Source organism: Pseudochaenichthys georgianus, chromosome 18 (genome assembly GCF_902827115.2).
Source record: "Pseudochaenichthys georgianus chromosome 18, fPseGeo1.2, whole genome shotgun sequence".
Taxonomy (NCBI): Eukaryota; Metazoa; Chordata; class Actinopteri; order Perciformes; family Channichthyidae; genus Pseudochaenichthys; species Pseudochaenichthys georgianus.
The window spans coordinates 15,034,078-15,055,952 of record NC_047520.1 but is presented as its reverse complement, the minus strand read 5'-3'; the positions used below and the strand labels follow the sequence as shown (position 1 = coordinate 15,055,952).

Here is a 21,875-nt window from a genome sequence, read left to right as displayed (position 1 = left end):
TCTGCATAAACACGGTTTCATCTTTCTTGAAACTGTCCGTTTTACAAAAGAGTGAAGAATAATGGCTGTTTTCTGCTTCTTCATCCTCTGAATTTTCCTCCCTCGTCCCACTTCTTTCTCATCGCACAGATAGTGTTCTAAATCAGCATACCCCTGCACTTTTGTGTATAAAAGCTGAAAAGGTAGATAATAAAGTACTTTGTTTTATTAGATTTCGTCGAGCATCTGACTCTTAATGTCAGTTTGTGATTTTGAGGCTATTTCAGTGAAAACAAGGCTGTTTTGAACATTTGACAGATTTATGCTTAAATTCTCTGAGAAAGTTACTGAAAAGATACACTTTTGTGTATAAAAGCGGATCATTACCATAAAAGTACTCTGTTGGATGAGATTTCGTTAGGATTCTGACTCTAAAAAGGCAAGTTTTTTGATTTAAAGACTTTTTTACAGACACTCGGCAGATTTATGTGTAAAGATTTCGTTAAGAATCTGTCTCTTAACCCACCATCCCCCGAGAGCCAAAACATACTCAACCGATGCAGCAGCTCGGGTGTGAACTCCCATACAGAATGTCAGTCACTGCGTAAAACTTTTTAGTGACACTGCAGATTTGTGTGTAATTCTCTCACAAAGGAACTGTAAGATACACTTTTTATGTATGCAAAACCTCTCACCGGGCGACCTTCCTAAATACCCTATCAGTCTGTCAGACATGCGTCCGTGGTGACCACCTTCCGTGAAAGGACAGCACCCGTAGGCGTGCCCCGTACTAGAAAAGTCGGGTGCGGCCAGTGGCGTAGTGCCACTACGCATTTCATAATAACCAATACTCTCCGCACGCCGAGGCGCGCGGGGTTTAGTTTTATTATGAGACGCATGTTGAGCAGGTGCTTTACGAGGACATTTGTCTGCGTAATCTGACTCTGCTCGGCGGGTATTATAGATAAAACCCTCCTTTCTAGGAGAGAGAGAACCTCTCTCTCCAGAATATGGGTTGAGCATCTCCCGCTGTATGCTCCTTAGAGCCAACTGAGATGTCTGAGTCTCTATTTGTTGTGTTATGGGGCCCTCCAGTGTCTGAGCACTGTGGTGCCCTATTTCGACAATCCCCACCGACACAGCACATGCGTGTGGCGGTGGTGCCCCTACGGCTCCAGCCGGCACTGCGCATGCGCGTGACGGTGGTGCCTTTAAAGCCCCAGCCGGCACTGCGCATGCGCGTGGCGGTGGTGCCTTCACAGACCGTCAGTAATCCGCATTTTGAGAGATGCCGTAGCTGCTCTCAGAAGGGGAACAATTGACGGGCTGTTTATTGGTTTTATTGATTTTCTTTTCATTTTTTTGAGCTGCGCCCTCGGCCTGAAGCCTGGATGCGTCAGCGGCAAATGTTTTATAACAAAAGAATCAACCAATGTGTTTGTGCGGACTTGAGGATGGTGTTGAGGCATCTCTTGAGGCGGCGGGAACACATTCAGAGCTGGGGAATGAACTTCCAGCTCTGTCACAGAGGGGAGAAGGAGGGGCTGTCACGCCGCTCACTTCTTGTTCCTCGACTGCTGGCCAAAATTCTGGGTTGGCTGAGCCTGAGCTGCAGCCGGAACCGGAGATTTTCTAGGCCAGCTTGCCCTTGTCTCCAGCCTGGGCTGGGGACCTGGGGCGGGCTGCGACCTCTGCGTCTGCGGTGCTTTAAACCGAGCAGAGTTCGAGGCAGCTTGGGCGAAGGACTGCTGCTGTGAAGGACTGCTGCTGCGAAGGCAGCGGCTGGACCCTTCGAGGGAGGCAGAGGTGGAGTGCCTCGTCCTCCTTCTTCTTCGTCTCACACCTCCTTTGCATGGAGGCGAGAGCGGAGCCGAAAATTCCCTTGGGAACGATGGGCATTTCCAGCACATCCTCCTTTTCCCGGTCTGGGAGGTTGGTGAGGTTGAGCCATCTCGCTCTTTCCTGCACCACCATGATCCCCATTACCTTGCCCGTGGCCTGGACGGTGCAGCGTTGGACACGGAGACAAATGTCCGTGACCGCTGCCATCTCGTCCAGAGTGGCTGCCCCCGGGTTACCCGACAGGTCCTCGCAGAGCTCCACTTGGTTAGCGGTTAGCAGCGAGGACACATTCAGGGCCCTGGCGGACAACGCTGCAGCTTTGTAGGACTTTTCAGTCATTGTTGACTGAAAACGGTCCGACTTTGCTGGCAGCGTGGGGTTCCTGCTCGGTGACGGGCCCACCTTCGGAGCAGGCCGAGCTTCTCCATTCCGTCGCAGTCTAGGGAGGAGGCACCCTGGATTGGGACCTTGTTACTGAAGGGCCGGTCTCTCCACGAGACCGACACCTCATCCAACATCTCCGGGAAGACCGGAAGGAGTTGCCTCTTTTTCCCCGCTGCTTGGGGAAGATGTTTTCCCTCGTAGCGGTGTCTTGCCGTCACCGGGTCCCGGCCTGCCAGGGCGCGGGATTCCGGTTCTGTAGCCATCGCAGATAATGAGCCCCAGACCGACACGGAGAGGGGTTCACTCTCTGTGGCGGACGCCCCCGTGTCTTGACTGCCGGCCGGCGAACAGACCTGGTGTGTGTCTGTGCCCGAGATCTTCAACCCGCAGCCGCAGAGTCGAGCCACCGAGTCCCTGAGTCCTCTGGTGTGAGGGAGAGGGGCGTTCATCTTGTTCACCTCGTGGCGTGGAGAGGGCCCGCTCTCGACAGGTAGGATGGGAGAAAAATATGTTACCACCTTGTCCTTAATCCGGAGAAAAGGACGGTGTGGGTCTTTTATTCCTGGAGAATACTGACTGGTGTGACAGTATGCTCTTTTAATCCTTTCTTCCTCCGTGGAGAAGAGAAAAGAAAAAACGTCCTCGCTACCGTGGTGTCGATAGAGAGGGAGCGAGCTAGCAACAGGTGTGCTGCTCGCTTAAAAAAATCAGACCTACCTTACTTTCTCGGGGAGAGAAGGGCGAAGTCGATTTTTAATACTAACTGTGTTAGTACTACCGTCTTCCTGCGAAGCAGAAGGAGTAGCCGGTGAGCGCCCGTCGACCGAAATGGGTATTTGGGTTCAGTCTGTGGACTGTTAAGCTTGTCCGGCTACTGTGCACTGAAGCGAGAAGAGGTGTTTGAATGACGCATGCGTTGTGGCGCAAGCTACTTATAGGGGGTGAATTCCCTGACGTTGACGTCAAGATCACCAGCCAATCAGGATTGGCGTAATGAGATTGATGATTCTGTTTGCTCCGCGATGAGGCGCATCCCATAGTGAGACATCAAACAGAGTGTTATGAATGAGAACTACATTGCTGTTTAACTTCTGTATCAATATTATATTAATCTATTAATTGTGTGTCCTATCCATGCAGAGGTTAGCTGGTGCAACGCTGCTAGTGTTTGCCAACAAACAGGACTTACCAGGAGCCCTGTCAAAAGAGGCAATACAAGAGGTGAGACTTATTCCAGATGAATACTTTAAGTAATAACTGATAAATGTATTTTCATTTAATAAAAGGTCTTAAAATGTATTACATTTGACTTCAGGATTCCTGCATATACACTGATACATGTATTTTCATTGTTGCTGCATCAAATTCCTCCTGTCTGATGCCTGTTGTTGCTGTGTTTCCCTGCAGGCTCTGGCCCTGGATGACATCAAAAGCCATCACTGGTGCATCATTGGTTGCAGTAACAAGAAAGAATGTTGTATGTATATGAATGTATACACAGCTGCCTCATGTTTAAGGTGCAACATGACTTCAGTGTCATTATTGCACTGTGCATTAATCTGTATGCATAACACCTATTTGTTTTGGACAGTTGTAGATACCATGCACAATAACGAGATCAAGGGGTGAACATTTGGGAGAGAACCCAATTAGCAGTTAGAAGCAGTTTCTCAAGTAATTTCTCAAATGTTAAGGTTAACATATCCCATGATGTTTTGACTGAAAAATTGTTTCCACAACTTTGGGAGCACCAACTCCAAGGTTACTTGAATCTGAAGGCCAGACTAGCCTAGCAAGTGTCAGTTAATGAACCAAGTGTAAGCATGCGGGTTGTTACACTGCAACTTGTGATCAGATTTGCTTGAGGCCGCATGGCACACTTCTATTCGACCTCTGAACTATTTATAAAAAGAGTTATGACTATTTAATGTACCTTTGACAGTAAATCTCCATATTTTTTAAATGACCAGTGTCCAACTTTCAAAGAAAAAGCATTTCATATTAATATCAAGCCATACTTTCCTGTTGTGGTTAGAAAAAAGGCTAATTGTTTTTAAATCTTTAGTCAGTTGCAAACTTTTACACCATGCAGTTTTAGCTCCCCAGTTAATTATCTTGCATGGTGCCGTCCCAAAGTATTTCACACAAAATTGAGTTGTCGTACAATTTTTTTATTTGATAATAAATTGCAATCTGGAAATACACATTAATTCAGGAGGCAGTCAACTGTGGCCACCAAACATGTCCAGGAAAGGCTGTACCACAGCTTGGCAAACTGCACGATTGCGTTACAGAACAAGATGGCTTTGGACCTCTCTTCATGACAACCGGTTCCTGCAAAGGAAGAACACGTTTTAGACGGGTAGCACACATTTTTTTTTTTAACCACCATTTGTTTATGTTCTGATCAGAGGGGTAACCAATCCTTCATGCATTTTCAGACTGGGGCGGTAATAAGAAACATCACTTCTACATGCTCTTTTAACATTTTGATGTTAAATTCTTACCTTAAACCTGAAGCAGCAGATCCAGCTGGAGTCTGAAATAACAAATACAAAATTAAAACGTGTAAAGAAAAGCAAGACACTAAATTAAATCTCTATCTTAAATCAGTTCGGTAACCAATCAGTCATGAATTTTCAGACTGGGGCGGTAATAAGGAAATCATCACTTTAGAAATTAAGACTGTGCAGCAGCTCTGAAAGACATTATTTTATAATGTACCTGCAGCAGTCCTGCACCGGTTCCCCACACGACTACAGTCAGACGGCGTCACACCTGCAACAAGTAAAGGACGAGTTATTCAAAGCCACCTCACATGAATCAGGGCCATTTGAATTCTCCTTTAATCAGTTCGGTAACCAATCAGTCATGAATTTTCAGACTGGGGCGGTAATAAGGAAATCATCACTTTAGACATGTGCAGCAGCTCTGAAAGCAAACATGTTTATCATTTACCTGCAGCGGTGCGGATCCACGAGTCAGATTGCATCAGATGGCATCACACCTGCAACAGGTAAATAAAAACGCCGAGTTAGCAATCCCAGTGAACTCTCCTGAAGTCATAAGTACTTTAAATCTTGTTTTATCAGAGGGGTAACCAATCAGTCATGAATTATCAGACTGGGGCGGTAATTAGAAACTCATCACTTTGATGCAAGGAATACTAATCATTTATTAATATCAATTATTCACCCTGCTAATGTTTGTAGCCTTTATTTAACCAGGTGAAAGCCCCTTGAGATCAAAAGATCTCTTTTTCAAGGGTGACCTGCAATAAATAATAAAAGTTCCATTCTTTAACAGCACATCCGTTCACAAAGCATCTCGCAAGCCAGGGTGAGTAACTGATAAGTATTTGACTAATCACAAGATACTTACATCAGCGTTGGCCATCCTCATGACTTGGGTTCCCAGTTCAGCATTGATGTTAACCTTAAGGGAAAGAAAAGAAAGTCAAGCTGCATACTGGTGCACAGATCTGTCTAAGAGCCAATCAGAATATAATTTCTCTTCAATTTGACAAAATTGCATTACAAAATTATATTTTATCTTAGCATTTCCATTCAGACTGTTGGTAACCCCAACAGGTCTTCACCTTATTGCCAAGGTAACACCAGTGGGTCCACCTTTGCAGGTTCTGGCATTGAACCAAGGCGTAAGACTTGTGCGGGTGTCATCACAAGGAAACTATGCAATGTGTCTAGATGTTGAGTCAGACATTTCTTTATACATGAAGACTCACCTGGGCAAACACTTTAGTTGTTGAGCAGTGAGCAGCATGTTCCAGAGAGGCATCTGCAAGAGGTAAACGTCACGTGTCAGCACAAAATGTTAACAGTCTTGAACAGTTTAAGTTGACGTGTACTGATGTCAGATATAGATTTTCTCAACAGGAGTTCAGACGAACGAGATTCCATAGATATATCTCATCATTTTCAGCAAGCCTGGAATAATGGCTGTTGGTTCTGTGTTTAGAGTCAGGACAGCTTACCTTTGAACTCAGCAGCACAGCTTTAGGCCTTCAGTCAATTCATCTGTTGGCAGAATACAGGTACATTTTAACTATACAGGTACATTTCAAACAAGTTAGCTACATCGACCAGAAGGCAAGATAAAGCCCAAATTAAACAATGTTAAATAATGCAGTTTCTCAGTTGTTCGTGTCGTTTCACATCGGTTCAAAGTGAGCTAAGTTCATCATCATTGGAACTGCATTATGAAATGACATGTAGAATAAGGAGTAAAGGAGACTCACCCTAAACATTTTCTCAGCTTCACAAAAGATTCCTTCAGTCAATTCATCTGTTGGCAGAATACAGGTACATTTTAACTATGCATCTACAATTGTAAACACAAGTTAGCTACATAGCTCAGGAGCTCCAAAATTAAACGGATTTTAAATAATGCAGTTTCTCAGTTGTTCGTGTCGTTTCACATCGGTTCAAAGTGAGCTAAGTTCATCATCATTGGAACTGCATTATGAAATGACATGAAGAATAAAAATAAAGAGTAAAGGAGACTCACCGTTCAACTTTTCTCAGCTTCACACATCCACTGGTACTGAATAAGAAATTGGGACTTTAGTAGAGGTCAAAATATTACTTTTGTGGCAAATCACAATTGAAATATTGGATTAGGGCTTTGGTGAGAAACTGCCATGTGACATTATCGGCCAGATGTTTAATGGATTTACACAATTTCATGCTTTCAAACAGTATTTCTTCAAATCATTTACACTTACATGTTGAGATGTTCATTAGCCGTACATGTGTCATCCTTGCCAAAAGCATCTTGAGAAACTCAGACCTAGCAGAGAAACAAAGAGTTTAAACCTTGCTTAAAAATTGAATCATTTTTAACAGTTAACTGAAGGGTAATCAGATTAAAGGTTGCCATCACTGAAATCAGACATATGCTTGTCTAATTATCATCATATTTATCACAAAACAGAATAAACTCCCAAAAGCCACATTTCACTCACCTCATTGCACTTGCAGCCGATGAGAAGAGCGCAGGCCAACCTAAAGAAAGATCGGAGGTTAGCCATGTATTGGGATGTGAAGTGTAAGGCCCCTACACACTAAAGGGCGAATGAGATTAAAGGCAAGACATTTGCTGACAAACCAAAAAATCAGTTTGATTATCGCATTACACGATGCATTAGGTGGAGCCCATGTGCTGCTCAGAATCTAGTAACGAAGTTTATTCAAAGCTAATTCGGCAGGAGAGTTATGCTACTCAGAGTTTGAGTTATGCTTTCCACAAAAGATTTCAGTGAGAGAGTTCAATTGAAACATCACTGTAGCACCAGACTCCATGTTACACCCTGCTTTCACAGCCATTTAAAGAACATCTGACCATATGTTAACGAGCCACATGGTGTGGATAATTTACCTTTGCAGCAAGCAGTCTGTGGATCGTTCTTCCCCATCTAGAAACAAAAAGGAAGAATGCTTTAGCAGGGTGTAGCTAGCATGTCATTTCCTCTGTAGGCCACCACGTGACCGCTCCACGTGTGCAGGACTTCTTATTATACATCCATGTTGCAGAACGACACGAGTCAGCAAATATCACTTTTAAGTGTCTCACATCAGAATAATTAAGTCCAGTCACAGTCATTCAGTACAGGTCTGTGTAATTATCATCATTGAGAGACACTGCGGTCACAGCAAACGAGCGGCAGCCATTTTTAATAAGAGTCTAAAAACGAGTTTCACTAAATACTACAGACAGCATTTAGAGAACATACGGCAGGATAGTGAACAGCTAGCTCGGTGCTGAGCATAAGATACAAGCTAACACACCACTGGGGAGTGTAAATTGGTTGAAAAGTTCAATTGCATATGAATTGTAATGTCACAGCAGTATTTTACTAATCTTACATATTAAAATAAACACGTACTATTTAACAATCAGGTGGGCGAGATGATTGTTTCTTTAACCTGTGTGCAGAGGTCTGATAACAGTCTGAAGAAGTTTAATGGAGGGGACGTGAGCACCATCTCGCCGACGAGGAGCTTTAACATTAAAGCACTGTCGTTAAAACGTGTAAAGGAAATACAGACACTAAAGTATTTAATCTTTAAATCAGAGAAGTACCAATCAGTCATGACATTTCAGACTGGGGCTGTAATAAGGAAATCACCACTTTAGAAATTAAGACTGCAGCAGCTCTGAAAGACAACATTTTATAATGTACCTGCAGCAGTCCTGCACCGGTTCCCCTCACGACTACAGTCAGACGGCGTCACACCTGCAACAAGTAAAGGACGAGTTATTCAAAGCCACCTCACATGAATCAGAGCCATTTGATTTCTCCTTTAATCAGTTCGGTAACCAATCAGTCATGAATTTTCAGACTGGGGCGGTAATAAGGAAATCATCACTTTAGACATGTGCAGCAGCTCTGAAAGCAAACATGTTTATCATTTACCTGCAGCAGTCCTGCAGCGGTGCTGATCCACGAGTCAGATTGCATCAGATGGCGTCACACCTGCAACAGGTAAATAAAAATAAGTCTGAGTTAGCAATCCCAGTGAACTCTCCTGAAGTCATAAGTACTTTAATTCTTGTTTTATCAGAGGGGTAACCAATCAGTCATGAATTATCAGACTGGGGCGGTAATTAGAAACTCATCACTTTGATGCAAGGAATACTAATCACTTATTAATATCAATTATTCACCCTGCTACTTTCAAAACATGTATTCCATTCCTCCAGTGAATTCATTTTACAACCTTAACAGCATATCTGTTGACAAAGCATCTCACGACTTGGGGAAGTGTATGAGATGCATGTTTTTTCAAGGCGTCAAGGCAAGCCAGGGTGAGTAACTGATTATAAGTATTTAACTAATCACAAGATACTTACATTCGCTTGGGCCATCCTGATAACTTGGGTTCCCAGTTCAGCATTGATGCTGACCTTTAGAGGAGAAGTGAGCATCATGTTCCAGCGGGGCATCTGCAAGAGGTAAACGTCACGTGTCAGCACAAAATGTTAACAGTCTTGAACAGTTTAAGTTGACGTGTACTGATGTCAGATATAGATTTTCTCAACAGGAGTTCAGACGAACGAGATTCCATAGATATCTCTCATCATTTTCAGCAAGCCTGGAATAATGGCTGTTGGTTCTGTGTTTAGAGTCAGGACAGCTTACCTTTGAACTCAGCAGCACAGCTTTAGGCCTTCAGTCAGTTCATCTGTTGGCAGAATACAGGTACATTTTAAACAAGTTAGCTACATCGACCAGGAGGCAAGATAAAGCAAAACAATTAAATAATGCAGTTTCTCAGTTGTTCGTGTCGTTTCACATCGGTTCAAAGTGAGCTAAGTTAATCATCATTGGAACTGCATTATGAAATGACATGAAGAATAAAAATAAAGAGTAAAGGAGACCCACCGTTCAACTTTTCTCAGCTTCACACATCCACCGGTACGAGGCACTGAATAAGAAATTGGGACTTTAGTAGAGGTCAAAATATTACTTTTGTGGCAAATCACAATTGAAATATTGGATTAGGGCTTTGGTGAGAAACTGCCATGTGACATTATCGTCCAGATGTTTAATGGATTTTACCCAATTTCAAATGGCATTTAAACTTACATGTTGAGATGTTCATTAGCCGTACATGTGTCATCCTTGCCAAAAGCATCTTGAGAAACTCAGACCTAGCAGAGAAACAAAGAGTTTAAACCTTGCTTAAAAATTGAATCATTTTTAACAGTTAACTGAAGGGTAATCAGATTAAAGGTTGACATCACTGAAATCAGACATATGCTTGTCTAATTATCATCATATTTATCACAAAACAGAATAAACTCCCAAAAGCCACATTTCACTCACCTCATTGCACTTGCAGCCGATGAGAAGAGCGCAGGCCAACCTAAAGAAAGATCGGAGGTTAGCCATGTATTGGGATGTGAAGTGTAAGGCCCCTACACACTAAAGGGCGAATGAGATTAAAGGCAAGACATTTGCTGACAAACCAAAAAATCAGTTTGATTATCGCATTATACGATGCATTAGGTGGAGCCCATGTGCTGCTCAGAATCTAGTAACGACGTTTATTCAAAGCTAATTCGGCAGGAGAGTTATGCTACTCAGAGTTTGAGTTATGCTTTCCACAAAAGATTTCAGTGAGAGAGTTCAATTGAAACATCACTGTAGCACCAGACTCCATGTTACACCCTGCTTTCACAGCCATTTAAAGAACATCTGACCATATGTTAACGAGCCACATGGTGTGGATAATTTACCTTTGCAGCAAGCAGTCTGTGGATCGTTCTTCCCCATCTAGAAACAAAAAGGAAGAATGCTTTAGCAGGGTGTAGCTAGCATGTCATTTCCTCTGTAGGTCACCACGTGACCGCTCCACGTGTGCAGGACTTCTTATTATACATCCATGTTGCAGAACGACACGAGTCAGCAAATATCACTTTTAAGTGTCTCACATCAGAATAATTAAGTCCAGTCACAGTCATTCAGTACAGGTCTGTGTAATTATCATCATTGAGAGACACTGCGGTCACAGCAAACGAGCGGCAGCCATTTATAATAAGAGTCTAAAAACGAGTTTCACTAAATACATTTCACTAAATACTACAGACAGCATTTAGAGAACATACGGCAGGATAGTGAACAGCTAGCTCGGTGCTGAGCATAAGATACAAGCTAACACACCACTGGGGAGTGTAAATTGGTAGAAAAGTTCAATTGCATATGAATTGTAATGTCACAGCAGTAGGTTACTAATCTTACATATTATAATAAACACGTACTATTTAACAATCAGGTGTGATAGGGTTGTTTCTTTAACCTGGTGGGTGCAGAAGTCTGGATAACGCTAGGAAGACGACCATCCTGAAATCCTGATGAAGTGTAATGGCGAAGTAGTCAGCGAGCACCATCTCCCCCGACGCTGGGCTTCAACATCCAAGCACTGGAGCGCGCATTTATAGGGCCGAGCGTACACACACACACACACACACACACACACGCACGCACACACACACACACACACACACACACACACACACACACACACACACACACACACAGGGCCGCCCCTGGCCAACTTGGGGCCCCAAGCGACATTGTGAGATGAGGGCCCCCCCCCCAACCGACAGGAGTGAAAAAAATTGTTTTGGTAACAAAGTAGGCTACTTTGCAAATATAATTCCTGTTTATTATTATTATCAACACAGTTACTTTTTTATACAGTGAGGTAAATGGTAAATATGCATGGATGTCATTCAGTATGCTTTAACAGGTGAATACGTCTGCATTTCCTGCCAAATACTAGCCTCATAAAGATTAAAATATAATTAATGCAAATAAACTACTTCTACTAATAATCATAATCAATTCAATAATATAAATACTATATTATTTTTATTATAATATAGTTGTAATATAGTCAAGACAAAACATGCTTATTACATGCTCAAAAAATGATATTTCTTAAATCTGTATTCAAATGTAGTTCCCTCTGTCAGCAATGTATCAACAACTACACACACATTTATATCAGTATTTCTCTGTGTTGTGGTTGACATGATGATGACTGTTAGGAGTTAAGGGGAGAGGCTGAGCATCACCATGTACAAATTGACATAAAAATGAATAAAAGGGGGAAAATGCTCCATGTTTTTTAGGCTGTAAACTTTAACTGTTATGTAAGCCAACTAGACAGACAGTTTATCACTATTCCTCCTGTACATTAGCAGATAAAATACATCACATACTTGAATGAATGGTAAATAAAGAATGCTGGAAATAACTGCATCCCCATTAGCATATGCTATTGTTACGTCCCGACTAGGGGAAGAGGAAAGCAACATACACCAGAATGGAATTGGTAATAGTTATAAGTAGTTTTATTATAAAGCAAGGTGAAACAAAATGGAAGGCACGCAGCCTGAACAAACAAAAGGGCCAAAAGGGTGCCGACTTAACTAATGAACAAACAAAAGGAGGACTCTAAAAAAGGGAGCCTGTTTACATACAAAGGAATAGATAATAACGAACTAAATATCAACTAAAACCCTCACTGTCAAAGTGGTACAGACTGGTACAGTATAAATACAGGAAGCTGTAAAAAAACACAGCTGAATTAGATTACAACAGTCACACAACACTAAACTAATCGAGACACATCTAATCACAATAACACGGATCAACACGGACCACACAAGTTAACCTACTGTCAACAAATTCGCACACAAACTAACAACTAGCGAGAGGCCTCCGCTCACACAGCAGAGCCTCCAGAGTGATTGTCAGTCACAGGCTTTGAAGTCACCTCCAGCAGGTGCGCGCCGGCTGTGTGCTGCGATTGGAGTGCGTCGGGCCCGGCGTGCTCCAATCACAATCTTCGGGAGGCGGACCAGGAGATTGCAGCCAATGACGTCAGGGCACCCGCACAGCTCATTTACATATAAGACAGGAGACGACCAGAAAGGCAGCAGCCGTAACACTCCCCCCCTTAAGACACAAACCCACAGGTTTTGTGAACCTAGCACACTAACGAAACTCCTAATAATACACATTCTAACATCACTAAACAACCCTACCTAATAACACACACTAACATCACAAACTCAACCTGCCTAATAACACACACTAACATCACAAACTCAACCTGGACAAAGCATCGGCCAACACATTCTCTGAGCCCTTTAATGACAAGTGTCTAATGTTGTAGTCCCGCACAATCAGAGCCCATTGCATGAGACGCTGACTGTGCTTGGACATGCTAGGGCAGAATATGGAGGGATCGTAACAGGTAAACACCACAATTGGCCAAAGGCTGGGTCCAACATAAATCTTAAAATGTTGTAGAGCTAACACCAACAAGGATCCGATAAACGAGCTGACGCTCTCGGGTTACCGGGAGAGTCGAAAAGTCGAGAGGCTTGTCTGGGCCGGCGTGATGCCGTCTCACGACATCCTCACGAGGGGAAGCCACAATTTCTGGCTTCTCCTCGAACACAGCTTTATCTGGAAGCACCGGCACAAACACAGGCTCAGGCAATGAGATATCAGAGTCACTTTTACTTGCCTGTGCACTTGTGTGTGTAACCAGGCCAATGCCTTTTGGCTGGGCCATATTCTGCCGCTGTTCTTTACGCTTCAGCGCTGCACAGTTGGCGATGACATGTCCAGGTTGGTGAGAGTAAAAGCACTCTCTCTCCTCTCTGGTTACATTATACACATTCAACGGCTCAGTAGATGGTGCGGCAGACACACGGCGTGACCTCTCAGTAGCGACAGGGGAAAACAAAGATTTATGCGTCAACACATATTCATCGGCTAACACAGCAGCAGAGAGTTTACCTTTTGTTCATTCACGTACATAACAATGCGATCAGGCAAACTTTTATTTTTCTCCTCCAACATAATCAATTCCTTCAGAGAAGAATAATCTGTAGCATTACATGAGGCAATCCACTTAGCGAACAACATTCCCTTTTTCCTAGCGAACTCTACGTGCTCTATCAGGACCCTTTTATGGTGTCTAAACTTTTGCCGGTAAGCTTCAGGGACTCATACACTCTGAGGATGGCAACCTTCACTGAGTCATACTGTAGGCTGTCCTCTAACGTGAGAGCCGCAACTGCTTCCTGAGCTTTTCCATATAATTTACACGTTACCATCAGAGCCCAAACTTCAGCCGGCCACCGCAACGCGGTAACAATGCGCTCGAAGGCACCAAAATAGGCATCCACCTCAGTCTCACAGAAGGTTGGCACTAGCGAAATATTGTTACTCATGTCAAAGGCAGGTGAATGAGGTGGAAATGGCAAGTTTCTTCCGGCAGGATCAGAAGCACCGGATGCGCGCAGTTGGGAGTCTAGCTCCAGCTGACGCATCCTGACTTCCTTGTCTGCCCCAATTTCTAGCCTCCGCACCTCTAGCTGGAACTGTATCTGCCTCTCCTTATCTGCCGCCTCCAACTGAAGACGGGTGAGACGGACCTTCAGTTTACTCCCTCCCGAGAGTCTGAGCTGCCAGGAGACAGTGGATTGTAACGAGGCGGCGTGGACGGTGCTTCAAACTGCCCGCCGCCCTCGCCGTCACCACCTTCTCCTTTAGGCAGGACATTAGGCACAGTGATCTCAGCTTGTGCAGGCAGCACCAGAAAACCCCTTTCCACCAACTCATCAACCACCAGAACCTGTAACTCTTTTTTTAATAATTGTTTTGCCACTGGGAGACTGAAATGTTGCGCTATCTCAAATAAGTCGCCCTTACGAGTCGACACAGGTACAGCTGCTCATACGACGGACAGACCAAGAAAGACTCAAAATCGAAAAGTGCCATATTCAGAAACTGCACACAAAGTCCACCAAATTGTTTTTAGCAATACAAAACCACTTATAACCCCAGGAATTAAGTTATTTATCCCGGACGAGCCCCCATGTATGTTACGTCCCAACTAGGGGAAGAGGAAAGCAACATACACCAGAATGGAATTGGTAATAGTTATAAGTAGTTTTATTATAAAGCAAGGTGAAACAAAATGGAAGGCACGCAGCCTGAACAAACAAAAAGGCCAAAAGGGCGCCGATTGAATAGCCGCGTTCACACTGAGTACTTTTCACCCGTACTTTTCGCGTTTAGTTCTGTTAGTACCCCTGATGTCGCGTTCACACCAAAAAAATAACTAAGTGCCGGGAACTTTTCACCCCATTTTTAGCGCCTGCTGAGAGCAGGTACTTTCCTGGCGTACCACAGTTCTGATTGGCTGGGCGATTGCAAACCACGCCCCGTAAAACTCTGAAATGTTTTGTAGAGCCGCCATTTTATTATCCTCGCATTAGCATTATTAGCATTAGCATTCGCACAGCACACAAACGCAGAGAGACTAACTTATGGCAACACAAAAGAAAACATGGGAGCGATGGAGATGAGGAGGTGTCGGCGTTCTGGCGATTTACTCGGAAGGCTTCATTTGTTTGGCACCCTGCAACAATCTGGGTTTCTCATTTTGCCCCCCAGGAAAAATAATTACCCACCCTGTTAATAATATTAACAACTAAGATGGGAGGTGAGAAGAGTCTGCTCTGATCTGATCTAAAAATGATAAAGACAATGGCGCACCCAGACATTTGTAATGTAATGTCAATTTGACAAACAAGATATGAAATTTCCAATCGAAAAACACTGTTAACCTTACTATAGGTGTGTACAATCGTAGATAAAAAATATAGCTAGATGACTTAATTCTAAACTAAGCCTGAACGCACACAAAGGTCTTCAACAACTATTTTGATTGCATTACATTTAAATCATATTCTGCCATTGATTTGAGCATTTCTATTGGTGATGTTTTTGAAGACTATGAGTTAATCTCTCTTTTTTTCTCCCTCTTTCAGACTCCTCTCACTCCTATCTAGGATATTGGTTTCCTCGAGTGGAAACATCTATATCTTCAGCCTCAACCCTCTCATCGCTGCTGTTACGGTTGGACATACAGTAGAAACTTTTGGGGGATTTTTGCTTTTTTGGGGATTTCATTTTTCAATGGTTGGGGGGGGAGTTATTGGTTATTTGATGGATGTGGAGATGTAAGGACTGTGGCTATTCATGTACCAGAAGATCTGAATTGCTAAACCATTATAGACTAGATCATCAACATTATGGAAGGCACCATTCTTATCCCTGCCTATATGAAAACTGCCCATTTTCATGTAAAACATGGAATGCACTACTGAAGCATCTTTGTGCACAACACCCTTCTCAGCAATCCTCAAGAGCAGATATCTCACATTTTAAGTGCCATCTTTGTGACGAAAATCAACTTGCTACTGAAACAGACTTTTTTCACCACATTGGCCAACATTTGAAAAATAATGAATTAGTTCCTTGTATTTATGTTGATTGTTCATATCAAACCAACATATATGGAAGTTTCCACACTCATAAATGGAGAAAACACAAAGTGTGTACAGTTAGAGATTTAAAACCTGGAATAGTTCACAGATCACTCTTCAATCCTTCTGCTTTGGATTCAGTTAACAGTGACACTGAGTTAAATGAGGATTTACAATTTGAAGAACCAACTTTTGAAGAACCTAGAGATTTGAGAAAAGATGTTGAGCTAAAATTAGCCTCAGTTTTACTGCAATTGGAACATAGCTACCTGGTGTCAAGTGCAGCTGTAAATATACTCCTTGAGAAACGGCAATATCTCATTGGGACTGTGTCTGTGCCAGTCGCTCAGGAGACTATCACTCAGTTTTTTGTGGATCATAACTGTTGGATAGATGAATCACTTGTCTAAGAGTTAGCGACAGAACTCTGTACCTCACATCCTATTCAACTTGTTATTGGAAAAGAAGGCCCATTATCTACTGCATGGAGGCGCAACAAATATTATAGAAGGAAGTTCTGTGTAGTGGAACCAGTAGAATATGTAATTGACCGAAAGAACAGAAGGTCCTTTCAATATATTCCTGTACTAAAAACGTTGCAGCAGGTTTTGAATTGTGAGACTATCCTCAGCAATGCAGTTAATTTAAAGGAGAAATTTCAATCAGTGTCAAGTGAGAGGCAGGAATACAGATGTCTCTGGGATGGTGCGAACTTTAAAGAAAACAGTCTTTTATCAAATGAGTGTGCAGTTTCATTAATTCTGTACATAGATGATTTTGAGGTTTGTAATCCCCTTGGGACTTCGCGCAAAATACATGAAATCTGTGCCATATACTGGATGTTAGGCAATCTTCCACCTGGTTCACACTCTTCATTGTCATCTACTTGGCTGCATTGATCAAAAGTGATGATGTAAAGTTGTATGGATACAAGGCAGTTCTTGAACCTTTGATTAATGATATCATTATTTTAGAGCAACATGGAATATTTGTGGCCAAGTTAGGAAAATGTGTAAAGGGAACAGTGCAATGTGTTGTTGCTGACAACCTAGGTGCTAGTCTTGCTGGTTTTGTGGAGAGTTTTTCGAGTGCTTATGTTTGTAGGTTTTGTACAGCTCGGAAATTAGATTTTCAAACGAGGGACGTAGGAAGTGGAGCATTCTCTTTGAGGACAGAGGAAGGTCACGCAAGACATCTTAAAACACTTGAGGAAGAATCATTGGCCTATTGTTTTGGTGTTAAGAGGAGGTGTGTTTTGTCGGAAATACTTGCTCATTTTAATGTCACAACTGGCTTTCCACCAGACATCGTTCATGATCTATTTGAAGGAATTGTTCCTCGTGAAATAGCTCTTTGTCTTTCTGTGTTCACCTCGAAGAAGTACTTCACTTTGGAATTTTTGAATGACTCTATAAAAACTTTCCCCTTCAAGTGGACAGATAAAACAAACTGTCCCCATCCTGTGCCTCTTACCTATTCAACAAGGAGAACAGTTGGTGGCAATTCTCACGAGAATTGGAGTTTGATCAGGTTTTTGCCGCTCCTCCTGGGACAGAAAGTGCCTGCTGATGAACCTGCCTGGAATCTCCTCACTGACTTGAAGGACATAGTTGACCTTGTTGTCACACCGGTGCACACTGACGAAACGATAGCTTATTTGAATTTCAAAATCTCTGAGCATAGAGTACGGTTTAAGGAGGTTTTCCCAGATTCCAACTTGCTTCCTAAGCATCAATTCTTGGAACACTACCCACAGCTAATCTATCAGTTTGGTCCTCTAGTTTCTCTCTGGACTTTAAGATTTGAAGCCAATCATAGCTTTTTTAAGTGAGTTGTACGACACACTAGCTGCTTTAAAAACGTGTTGTTGTCCTTGGCAGAGAGACACCAGTTATCCATGGCACACCAGCTCTACTCATGTAGCTTTCCTAAGCCTCTACTGGAAGTGAAAAAGTTCTCAACTGTTAGCATTGACGTCCTGAAAGATGATATTGCACAGGCTGTCAAACACAAGAACCCAAATGTGAAGGAAGTTTCTTTGGCCAAAAATGTTATCTATAACGGATTTAACTACAGACTTGGAATGATCCTTGCTCATGGATCAATCGGAGGGATGCCTGCATTCACTAAAATCATCCAGATGGTGGTTCTCAAAAAGGAATTGGTCTTAATTTTTCGGAAACTAAGTTCTTGGAACACTACAGAGCCTATCAACTCGAAATCTCGCCTTCAATCAATCAATCAATCAATCAATCAATCAATCAATCAATCAATCAATCAATCAATCAATCAATCAATCAATCAATCAATCAATCAATGTTTATTTATATAGCCCAATATCACAAATGTTACATTTGTCTCAGTGGTCTTCACAGTGTGTACAGAATATCAGTATGACAATACGACACCCTCTGTCCTTAGACCCTCACATCGTACAAGGAAAAACTTCCAAAGAAAACCCAGTTTAAAGGGAAAAATGGGAGAAACCTCGGGGAGAGCAACAGAGGAGGGATCCCTCTCCCAGGACGGACAGACGTGCAATAGATGCCGTGTGTAAATTGAAAAGATAATACATTTGCAACATAGGTAGTCCAAATGTTTGGAAATGCATGTGTGTATAATAGGAAGATGAATCCACGAGGATATCCATCCAGGACCGATGATCCAGGACCACAGCCACGACTCAAGATCCAGGGCTTGCGATCCAGGACACAGGACCGCAGGATCATCCATGACTCCGGATCCCGGCGTATATAGACACCAACAAGAAAGACATTTGGGGAAACTGGGTTAATCGGAACATGAGAGTACACAGGTATAGACAGAGAGAAGGAAGAAGTAAGATGTCCCCCGACAAACTAAGCCTATATCAGCAAAACTAGGGGCTGAATCTAATCAGCCCTAACTATAAGCTTTATCAAAAAGGAAGGTCTTAAGCGCACTCGTAAAAACGGATAGGGTGTCTGCCGCCCGAACACAAACTGGAAGCCGATTCCATAAATGTGGAGCTTGATAAGAAAAGGCTCTGGCTCCCATTGTACTTTTAGAGATTCTAGGAACAACCAACAACCCTGCATTCTTGGAACGCAATGCCCTAGTAGGACAGTAGGGTATAATGAGTTCTTTAAGGTAAGATGGCGCCTGCCCATTAAGGGCTTCGTAGGCGAGAAGAAGAATTTTAAATTCTATCCTGTGTTCTATAGGGAGCCAGTGTAAGGCAGCCAGAACAGGAGTAATGTGGTCCCTTTTCCTAACTCTGGTTAGTACACGAGCTGCAGCATTTTGAATCAGCTGAAGCGACTTGACTGACTTCTTGGTACTCCCTGATAATAAAGAGTTACAATAATCCAGCCTAGAAGTAACAAATGCATGGACTAGTTTCTCTGCATCGTTTTGAGGCAAGATATGCCTGATTTTTGCAATGTTACGTAGATGGAAGTAGGCGGTCCTTGAAATTGATTTTATGTGGGCGTTCAAGGATAAATCCTGATCAAATATAACACCAAGATTCCTTACAGTCTCACTGGAGGCCAAATTAATGCCATCCATAGTTAGTATATCTTTAGATAATTTGTTTCGTAGATTCTTCGGGCCAAGTACAATAACTTCAGTTTTGGTCGTGTTTAACATCAAAAAGTTTAAGGTCATCCACGTTTTTAAGTCCTTAAGGCAGTCTTGAATTTTATTTAGATGATTAATTTCATCAGGCTTGATTGATAAATATAGTTCAGTATCATCCGCATAACAATGAAGGTTTACAGAATGATTCCTTACGGAAGCATATATAAATGAGATTCAAGGAGATTGAAGTTTTTGAGGCATCTCAACTGACCGATCCTTAACCCCTGGCAAACTACACAGTTGGGGCCATGCGGCTTATTACACTCAAGTGATATATTCAAGGTTAAGGTTAGCATAATCTGTTTGGGGTGGGTCAGAATCAAAGTGGATGTGATGAATTATGCAGGTTAATTTTGTTTTCATTGTAATTAACATGAATGATCATATCATTTAAATTCAACAGAGCTAATGTTGCACGTAAAACTATTTGTTCATAGCACACAATCATTAGTCAACCATGAAAAAAAGCACATCTCTAATCTCTCTCTCTCTAAACCCCACCCTTCTTTCTTTCCCTCCCACTCAGAGGATCTCCAAACATGGCGGGCGTCACGCGGCTCCTGGTGATTTTAGAAGAGGACAGTCGCATCAAGCTGGAGCTTCCTAATGGCATCCCCTCCTCGGTTGACGAAGTCATCCAAGAAATAACGAATTTCTGTGGTCTAACTAATGAAATACGGCTTCAATACAAAGATGCTGATTTTGGCACTTGGGTTAACTTAACTTCAACTTCAGAACTCAAGGATCTTGCCACTTTGAAAGTTATTAATGTAGTACCCAGTGTGACTTTATTCTTAGAGCTAGTGGAATACATTGGGTTTCATAGACTTGGCACATTCATTCTTCATGTTCATGTTTTTCTACATGTTTAGACATCCATTTTGGCGTAATGGGAATTCTTGGCTGTTTTTTCATGGCCTTAATATGGTTGACACACTAATTGACTGATATTGTAATCATTATTTTATCGACTGATATGAAAAAGTGTCCAGCCCTACCTTCACGCCAAACTATGCTCTTTTTTCATGTCTCTACTGTCTAAAATGCATCCTTACTCATTTATCACCCAAAGCTCATCTGCATATATGACCATTCCCATGCATTCATTCCTACATACACTAGCTCTCAATCCCACATTAACAAACTGTGGCACACTCACACTGATTGAATGGACGAACTGAACAATTAACATTAATTATTGTGACTGTCTTCATGCAGGATACTGACACCACGACAAAGAGGGAGATTGCTCTCAAATGTCTCATCCTCAACATGGGAGAATCGGTGGAGGACCTGATCAAAGAATTCCTGGTAAGGCAAGATTACTGTTGAGGTGTTACAATTCTAGCTATGGCTGTCCACTTTATATAATGTGTGTTACATTTTAGTTATTTAGCAGGTGCTCTTATCCAGAGTCACTAACAACAAGTGTAATAGGAGTACAAGTCAAATTCAAATGTCACCAACACAGCGAGTAACCAATAGGCAGTCCTAGTAGTGTTTAAAGACGTGCTCAGACAATAGCTACAGACAAGAGCCAAAGCTATGCATCACGATACAATTCCTTCTTACAGCCAATTATGGCCTTCCAGGACGTCCACGATATGTCTTAACAGCTATTAATCTGGGGGGAAACCCGAGCTATATTGATTTCAGATTCTTTTTTCCTAAATTATTTTCCAGGTGTCGGAGAAGGATGAGGCTGGACAAATTCTTCAGCGGGAAACTATCGCAATCTTCATCATCAGAGATGCACAAGCCGCAACCGAAGACATTGGCATCATTCTTGAGGGACAAGAGGTTGTGAATAAGTTGGCGTCTGTTGCAAATGCTGTCGCCATTCTCCTGGGCTTCCTTTATGCTCTCAATCTGGAATATCCCAAGACATTAAAATTGACATTTGAATATATCCAGAAAGTCTTCATGGAGCTGGACCCGAAAGGCATGGCCTTTCTATGAAGCTCTATGAACAGCTCTACAATAGAGCTTAGTTCAGGTTTCCTACACGTCCAAGTTTTCCAGTCATGGAAAATGATAAAGACAATAACAAGTCACAGAAAACGTATGTGACTGTCCTGGAGAATGAAAAGGTTACACACCTGTTGTGTGACTAGTCATGGTTCGTCATTCTGAAGTTCAACTGTTTGAAAATATAAAAACTGTCATAG

At 42.5% G+C, this 21,875-nt stretch overlaps 12 non-coding genes across 12 annotated transcripts; all 12 read right to left on the bottom strand.

Annotated features, from left to right (window-relative positions):
• Positions 1–4,813: 4,813 nt before the first annotated feature.
• Positions 4,814–4,883, bottom strand: LOC117464109 (small nucleolar RNA SNORD31). The gene has a single exon (XR_004554005.1). It is a non-coding gene; the product is annotated as a small nucleolar RNA SNORD31 (small nucleolar RNA).
• Positions 4,884–5,053: 170 nt separating this feature from the next.
• Positions 5,054–5,123, bottom strand: LOC117464111 (small nucleolar RNA SNORD31). The gene has a single exon (XR_004554007.1). It is a non-coding gene; the product is annotated as a small nucleolar RNA SNORD31 (small nucleolar RNA).
• A 164-nt stretch (positions 5,124–5,287) lies between these two features.
• On the bottom strand, positions 5,288–5,362 carry LOC117464176 (small nucleolar RNA SNORD31). The gene has a single exon (XR_004554066.1). It is a non-coding gene; the product is annotated as a small nucleolar RNA SNORD31 (small nucleolar RNA).
• A 403-nt stretch (positions 5,363–5,765) lies between these two features.
• LOC117464121 (small nucleolar RNA SNORD22) lies at positions 5,766–5,893 on the bottom strand. Its single transcript, XR_004554016.1, has one exon. It is a non-coding gene; the product is annotated as a small nucleolar RNA SNORD22 (small nucleolar RNA).
• Positions 5,894–6,353: 460 nt separating this feature from the next.
• LOC117464164 (small nucleolar RNA SNORD29) lies at positions 6,354–6,417 on the bottom strand. Its single transcript, XR_004554054.1, has one exon. It is a non-coding gene; the product is annotated as a small nucleolar RNA SNORD29 (small nucleolar RNA).
• A 199-nt stretch (positions 6,418–6,616) lies between these two features.
• On the bottom strand, positions 6,617–6,680 carry LOC117464163 (small nucleolar RNA SNORD29). The gene has a single exon (XR_004554053.1). It is a non-coding gene; the product is annotated as a small nucleolar RNA SNORD29 (small nucleolar RNA).
• A 761-nt stretch (positions 6,681–7,441) lies between these two features.
• On the bottom strand, positions 7,442–7,513 carry LOC117464170 (small nucleolar RNA SNORD26). The gene has a single exon (XR_004554060.1). It is a non-coding gene; the product is annotated as a small nucleolar RNA SNORD26 (small nucleolar RNA).
• A 776-nt stretch (positions 7,514–8,289) lies between these two features.
• LOC117464118 (small nucleolar RNA SNORD31) lies at positions 8,290–8,362 on the bottom strand. The gene has a single exon (XR_004554013.1). It is a non-coding gene; the product is annotated as a small nucleolar RNA SNORD31 (small nucleolar RNA).
• A 169-nt stretch (positions 8,363–8,531) lies between these two features.
• Positions 8,532–8,601, bottom strand: LOC117464110 (small nucleolar RNA SNORD31). The gene has a single exon (XR_004554006.1). It is a non-coding gene; the product is annotated as a small nucleolar RNA SNORD31 (small nucleolar RNA).
• A 178-nt stretch (positions 8,602–8,779) lies between these two features.
• Positions 8,780–8,854, bottom strand: LOC117464175 (small nucleolar RNA SNORD31). The gene has a single exon (XR_004554065.1). It is a non-coding gene; the product is annotated as a small nucleolar RNA SNORD31 (small nucleolar RNA).
• A 640-nt stretch (positions 8,855–9,494) lies between these two features.
• LOC117464158 (small nucleolar RNA SNORD29) lies at positions 9,495–9,558 on the bottom strand. The gene has a single exon (XR_004554048.1). It is a non-coding gene; the product is annotated as a small nucleolar RNA SNORD29 (small nucleolar RNA).
• Positions 9,559–10,306: 748 nt separating this feature from the next.
• LOC117464169 (small nucleolar RNA SNORD26) lies at positions 10,307–10,378 on the bottom strand. Its single transcript, XR_004554059.1, has one exon. It is a non-coding gene; the product is annotated as a small nucleolar RNA SNORD26 (small nucleolar RNA).
• Positions 10,379–21,875: the final 11,497 nt, after the last annotated feature.